General features: G+C 34.0%; 1 long non-coding RNA gene across 1 annotated transcript; it reads left to right on the top strand.

Moving 5' to 3' along the window:
- Positions 1-1,308: 1,308 nt before the first annotated feature.
- LOC129764265 (uncharacterized) lies at positions 1,309-2,911 on the top strand. The gene is made up of 5 exons (XR_008741094.1): positions 1,309-1,512; positions 1,573-1,653; positions 1,805-1,912; positions 2,251-2,467; positions 2,521-2,911. It is a non-coding gene; the product is annotated as an uncharacterized LOC129764265 (long non-coding RNA).
- The last annotated feature ends 3,304 nt before the right edge of the window (positions 2,912-6,215 follow it).

The following is a 6,215-nucleotide window of genomic DNA, read 5'->3' as shown; positions in this document are numbered from 1 at the left end:
CTCTCTGCCTCTCACGTGGTTTTGTGCAATAATATGGCTCACTCTCTCAACAATACGGGTGCACTTGGTTGGGGCTCTATGTGTCAAAATGCAAAGTACGTAGAATAGAAGGTAGTCTCCTCCCTGCTTTGTTCAAGTAGTGGTAGGCAAATGAAAAAAGCAAAAAATTGTAATAAACCATCCATCGAATCCATATTAATTCGAACATTTTTGATTTTTTTTTAAATTGTAACAAAAGCACTGTCTCAAAATATGTTTCTAAATGATGAAATAGCAATTTACTTAATCATTTTAAAATTGAAAAAAGTGGAATTATCGCACCTGTGTTATGAAAATAACGCAAAAACCGATGAACAAATGTGTGGAGAGGTTATATCGAAGCAGTTTCGTTTCGTGTCGTTGATAGTATGATGAAAGATCAACTCCCACACTGCTGATTTTTTTTCTCTTTTATTGAAGCAGCTATCAAGAATCATCGCGACGCTTTCAATGGTTTCGGTTTGGAGTGTTCAGCCGATCAGCCGGGACCAAATTGGCGTTTCTGGAAAACGAGAAAAACATTTCCTCCACGCCGGGTCATTCCGAATTGATTGCAAATAAATATTTTGCACTTTCGCAAGAAGTTAATGTATAAATTTGGAATTTTGTGTGAAACCATTGGAACGGAACGTTTAGGAAGATCCAAGAAGCGAATGCATTGGATAGCTGAAAACATCTCCGATTAGTTTCTCTCATCACAATTTATATAAAACACACTTACGAAGATGTCTTCTTTGCTGATTATAGGTTAAAACAGTATCCCCAAGTTTTAAAATTTTTCTGCTCCGGCATCGCGGGACGTGGCACTTCGACATATTGCTGAAGTAAACAAACACTGTTCAGTATGAAATCGATAAAAAAATCACATCAAACCTTACCTGCAGTGAAAATGCGGTACACTATCGTGTTTATCGTCGGGTCGACTTACGTTTTTGTCACTTTGTACGATGTTTTGAACTTTTAAAAACAAGACATATTGAAAAAACTTCCGAACATCGAACAAATTGAGGATAGTTTATTCCTAATTTCTTTGTGTGTGTATCACATGCGCGCTCCGTGTGTATGCACAGAAAATATCACTTACCTTCTATTCTACGTACTTTGGTCAAAATAAACCGTTTTGTGAAAAAGTTGTCCATCCGCGATAACAATGCTACAGTGTCGACGTCTGGTGGCGATAATCGTTTAGTGAGGCAATGTGGTTGTCACACCCCTTCAGTGAGTGACGAACCTGCCAAGACTTCACCTTGATTCGCCAAACCACCCGAACCCAACCCTGGTTGACGAACTGTCACCCGCACAAAAGGTAAAGCAGAATAGATGAAAAGTGAGCGAAAGTTAACGTGAACAATACAATCACAAAGTTACGTATAAATTACAAAGTTATATATTTAAAAGTAGTAAAAATACTCTATTGGCCAGTGCCCAGAGATTAGCCCTTTTTGATTCCGTCACATACGATACAGAATACAGGTAAACAGAGAAGTTTGAGAACACTTACAACACCTAACCCTAAACAACGTCCCATCACAGATTACGATTGCCACGCTAAAATTACAAATTATTTGTGCAACTACGAATAGAATTACTACAGATTCAAAGCAAACACTAAACGTAAGTACACATAAATTTGCAACACAAAAATGATTTGTACCACATATAAAAACATATATCGTTACAATATTTACATGATTATATTACATTAAGAATACATGCACTACAATATTAAACTTAAATCCGAATTGTACTCTATTTCCTTTAATAGGAATTTAATATCATCCTGAAAATAAAAGGTGTTATAAAATCGGAAAATTTGCTTTCTATTCAGTTGCTTGCGCAACAGTGGTGGACATCCAATGTATTAGATTACCAGGTATATTACATCGCCATATTTGGTCTCGGCAAGTCAAAGTTGCCGTTGCCGGTGTATGTGAATGTTTGCATAAGAATTGCTTGGAAAAATAATTGACGCAACGTGAACGTGACGTGGATGTTGTATGTTAATCGCTAAGTGGTGCGGACTCAATCCACTTCATTCTCAAGCAAATTCATGCATGTTTTCAAGCGATTTCTTGCAATAAATTCTCAGACCACCAGAGATGCCAGATTTACAAATATGTTTGTAAATTTACAGACATATCTGTAAAACATTCATCACATCTATTCATCACATCAAAAATATTTGACTCACCATATGACATTTTTCCATAGTTTTAATACAGAAAAGTTATTATATTTAGTATATATCAATACACATGACGTTAGACCAGCGATACTCAACCTGCGGCCCGGCAGTCCTTCTGGTTGGCCCATCTGGTGTGTATGATGTTTGGAACTCATACACATAAGTACTTTTGCCTTGACATCATTGCAGACGAAAGAGAGGATACGGTTATTCACAATTAATGAAAAATTGCATTCTCTGCAGGTAAGGAAAAATCTTGAACGAAAATTGTCTCTGATAATTATTTTCTGTTCTAGATAAGACTGTTTTGCTGAAATGCAAGGAGATTTATTGAAAAATAGTTAAGTTAGGGTCAGGACTATGTCTTCTGAGTATTTAGACAACATCGAATAAAAATTTTCATTCTATTTTCAACAACTTACATTTGCTTTCGGGTCTGCTTATGACGAAATATGGGTTACTGTTCGATATTGTTACGACAGACATGGTTCATGGCCGTGTGGTGATCTAAAACTTGTATAGCCTTGCATGGCGGATGGAAAATATACACTGCATTTTTTTATAAATTTCATCAACGACAAGACCGCAAGCCTTGGTGGATGTCCAATGTATCAACGGAGAAATACTGTTTTTTATAAAAATTAACAACGCGTATGTATGTGTATGTATGTGTATGTATGTATGTGTAGATCGTTGAAACAATTAAACACACTTACAGCACATAAGTTATTAAGTGGTCCGAAAAATCATTTTTTCCACTTTTTCCCAAAAATGACAAATGAAAATTAATAGCTTTTGAATCACTGAATCGATTTAGATGATCGACATATAAAATTGACCTAGCCTTTTATTAAAAAATATTTAACTTGCGAAAAAAATAATTATATTTTAGTAATTATTGATTGTAGTCGTTTTTTATTTTTTTATGACTGGACTAGAGGGCGCTATATTTTTTTATATTTTTTCTTGAAAGCTGAGGATTTTTTACACAACATATCTCGATATCAGGGTTGCTATTTTTTCGTTTTTTAGATATGATTTTAAAAAAAATCATTTTTCCCCATTTGCCCAAAAATAACTTCCTGCAAAAAATCATAACATTTGAACTACTGAACCGATTTAGATGATCGATATATTAAATTGAAGCCAATAAGCAAAATTCACACTTGCGGGAAGATTGGATTCTAGTAGCATAGGTCTAGTTTAGTCACATATGAATATTGATCGAAGACTTAAAACATGTTAAATTTACAAAATTCTAACTTAAAAACTATAATTATAGCATGTCTGATATCGAGATATGTTAGGTAAATAATGCTCAGCTTTCCATAAAAAATATAAAAAAATATAGCGCTCCTATCTTTAACCGAGAAAACTATGAAAAACTAACTCAATCAATAATTACAAAAACAAAATTCAATTTTTTCGCAAAAGTAATATTTTTTCAAAGAAAAATAACTCGTAAGCTTCAATTTGATATGTCGATGATATTAATCGGTCCAATAGTTCGAAAGTTACGACTTTTTGTAGTGGGAAAAATGGGGAAAAATTGTTTTTCGAACCATCGATTAGTTTTGAAAAATCATATTTCAAAAACGAAAAAAATAGCATCTCTGATATCGAGATATTTTATGTAAAAAATTCTCAGCTTTCAATCCATATTAAAAATAGGATCCATATTATATGCGAGTTAAATATTTCTCAATTAAAGCTCATTGGCTTAAATTTGATATGTCGATCATCTAAATCGGTTGAGTGGTTCGAAAGTTATAATTTTTGAAAAAAGTCATTTTGGGAAAAAGTGGAAAAAAATTATTTTTGGGATCACCCTAAAATGAAAATGGGCACCCTAATGACAAATTTAAAAAAATACGAGTTTAACGTTTTGCGATAAAGAACAAAATTACCACTTTTGACGAAGATCTGAGAACCACTATATTAGTTTGGCATGGAATGGCTGTATATATATACAGAATACAATCTTACGTGCATCGTACAAAGTATTAATGAATATGTGAAAATTAACGTTAAAAGACATTTCTATAGATCTGCACACTTTTACAGACTTTTCCACATTTTTAACAGACATTCACATGTTTTTACAGACTTTTTTTAAAAATCATCTGGCAGCTCTTCCTTCCACTTTTTATCGAATATTTCCAAATCGCAGGAGTAAACATTTACGTGACTCTGACTTTGTTTGTTTTTATTACGTTCGGAAAAACGTTATGACAAAGAGAGGGGACAATAAAAATGCGTTGCTCAGTGAAAGGCTGAGATGCTAATTCAGAGATGCAATGGTTAATTAAACAATTGACGGAAAAATATAGTTCGTTCATTTTATAATTTTACTTATTTTTACCCTTGACAACAATACCTCTTTTATAGTGTTGATTATCATAAGAAAAATAACACTCCTGATCGTTGGATCTCTTTTGACATTTCAATTGGATCTTTTTTGACAGCCGTTTTGATTCAGTCCGCACTACCTAGGTTAATCGCACCTAACGAGTTAGTGAAGCGTCAAAGATGGGTCATGGGTTTTTCTTTCAAATAGAAATTATAATGAAAATTAATGAATTGATTTGAACAGTCAGTATCAGGTTTGATGCGTTTTAGTCTGCATCAGGTTTTGTGCCAAAATAGAAATTCTATACCACGAATATAGATCACGAACAGGAAAATAATATCTGTGGGAACATGAGTGTTCGAAAATATTTGAATGAAAATATCAATTGTGGGTGGGACGTAGTTCGCCGTGTCAGCCAGTTGAAAATAAAATTTTGAATGAAAATTTACTTCTACCAATCGAATAAGTATTCTATGTGATGAAATAAGAGGTTTTTTTTTCTAAATTTCAAAAACATATTAAACGAAAACTGTGCCTGATGATGATTTTATATTATAATGGTAATGTGGTTGAGTAAGTGTCAGGACTACATATGTTAGGTAATCAAACAACATGAAGTAGAAATTTTCATTCAAATTTTAACAATTTTACACTGCACTCGGTCCTCCTGATCTGATAAAGAATAATTTACCTCCCATATACTAATATTGCCACCAGACGTCGACACTGTGCATTTGTCATCGTAAATATAAACAAATCATACTGTATAACGCACACCAACAAACCGCCTCATTCGTGAACCCGAAAAGGTTTTTTTTTTTTATAACAGAGTCAGGTTGGAATACTAAAACTAAAAAAAAAACACTGTCAACTGTCACCGCGGATAGTGTCAAAATTATTTTTTCTTTGTCTACCACTACATAAAAAAGGGGAGTAATACATCTGGTATTCTTTTTAGGGGCTGTCCACATACCACGTGGACAACTTTAGGGGGGGTAGGGGCTACGAAAATGTCCACGCTTGTCCACGGTGAGGGGGGAGGGGGTTTTGATAATGTCCATGTGGACAGGTTAAGTATTTTCTAAAGTAAAACATTCAAGTCAAATTTGAATGAGATCTGTTTTGTATTTACACGATTTTTTGAACTTCACACCCGCCCTGAGTACTCAGTATTCATCAATAAAAAGACTGAACTGCCTGAGAGTGCTGCTCGGTCAAACATCCATATTTTTTCATATGACTGAACCTCTTTCCTGAAATGTATATTCTGAAGGTAACGCACATGAACTAAGATCCATCAATTTATTCCAATCAGTAATAGGGGGCCATTCCATCCGTCAGGATAAAGACACCCAATAACACAAAGAATGTTGGATTTTTTGTAGTATTAAAAATCACGACTTAAGTGCGGGTTGAATTCAGCTTTTATTATGACAAAACTGTTTGGTTTTTTTTTCGAGAATTCTCAAGGATTTCTGAACATTGAAAAGAACAACAAATTCTTCCATGAGTGTACCGGCCGTATCTCTGGAGATCTATTTCTTGCAACGTTGATGTCTGGTAATTTTTGTAATACGCTTCTTTTGAGTTGTCTTGAAAGTTCATGCTGCTACTGCTGATTAATTAAAAGAAAAGATTAAT

Source organism: Toxorhynchites rutilus, chromosome 2 (assembly GCF_029784135.1).
Source record: "Toxorhynchites rutilus septentrionalis strain SRP chromosome 2, ASM2978413v1, whole genome shotgun sequence".
Classification (NCBI taxonomy): Eukaryota; Metazoa; Arthropoda; class Insecta; order Diptera; family Culicidae; genus Toxorhynchites; species Toxorhynchites rutilus.
Note: the sequence above shows the minus strand (reverse complement) of the source record. Positions and strands in the feature narration are given on the sequence as shown.